We start from the raw sequence: 1,223 nt of genomic DNA, 5'->3' as shown, positions 1-1,223 counted from the left end.
GAGATTTGGATATTTATATATATAACAATCTGTCATATGTATTTTTTGTAAGAATAAATTAGGATAACAAATCAAGCTGTTATATTAGAAAAAGATTTGTTGTGATTCGGTTCAGTAGGATGTATATATATAAAAGTTTGTATCAAAGACAAGACAGGTTGATTACCATTTCTTGTTATGGTATCAGAGCCTAACCTGAAAAACACATAGAATAGAGGACGACCTGAGAAATTATGGCGGCAGAGCCAGAGAAGACCATCGGAGACAAACCACACTTCTCAGGAGGAGACAAGAAGAAGACTCACTCGCCGTACGACTTCAACGCGAGTGATAACCCAGGAAACATAATCATGCAGGTGCAATTGCGTGGGCAAAATTATGACGAATGGGTGAGGGCTGTAAAGATTTCTCTTCGAGCTCAAAAAAAGTGGGGATTCATTGACGGAACTCACACAGAACCAGGAAAGGATGCACCTGAGCTTGAAGATTGTTGGACGGTCCAATCCATGATTGTTTCGTAGATTTTGAATACGATCGAGCCAAGCTTGCGGACCATTGTGACTTCTCTGTGGGAGGACATCAAAGAACGCTTCTCTATTGTGAATGGCCCTCGAATACAACAGTTGAAAGTAGATTTGACAAGGTGTAAGTAAGAAGGTGCGCCCATGGCTGTGTACTATGAGAAGCTGAAAATACTTTGGGATGAACTTGCAAACTGTGACCAGATTCCCAGATACACTTGTGGTGGGTGCAAGTATTCAATTGGCTCTCAACTTGTGAAGCGGAGCGAAGAAGAAAGGGTTCACCAATTTCTCACGGGCCTTGATGATGTCATCTATGCTACTGTGAGGTCGAGTATCGTTGCAACCGATCCCTTACCTTCGCTTAATCGCGTGTAAGCGATGTTAATTCAAGAGGAAAGGGTGAAGACAATCACCAAGTCGGCAGAAGAAAGGGGACTGGTTGTGGGACTTGCGGCGCATGTCGGCAACAAGGCTAGAGGGAGAGGTGAACATGGAAAAAGGTCGTGATGTGTTCCAAGTTCGGCAAAATTGGGTATGATGTGAAAGCGTGTTTTCAAATAGTGGGTTACCCAGAGTGGTGGGGTGACCGGCCAAGGCACGAAGGAAGAGGTGCTGGCAGAGGATCAGGAAGACAAGGGATGCGCAACTGAGGGGATCAAATGCATGCTAATGTGGCGTCTACTGGATGAAGTGGAAGTC

Source organism: Arachis ipaensis, chromosome B04 (assembly GCF_000816755.2).
Source record: "Arachis ipaensis cultivar K30076 chromosome B04, Araip1.1, whole genome shotgun sequence".
In the NCBI taxonomy this organism is placed as follows: Eukaryota; Viridiplantae; Streptophyta; class Magnoliopsida; order Fabales; family Fabaceae; genus Arachis; species Arachis ipaensis.
This window is presented reverse-complemented; position numbering follows the sequence as displayed.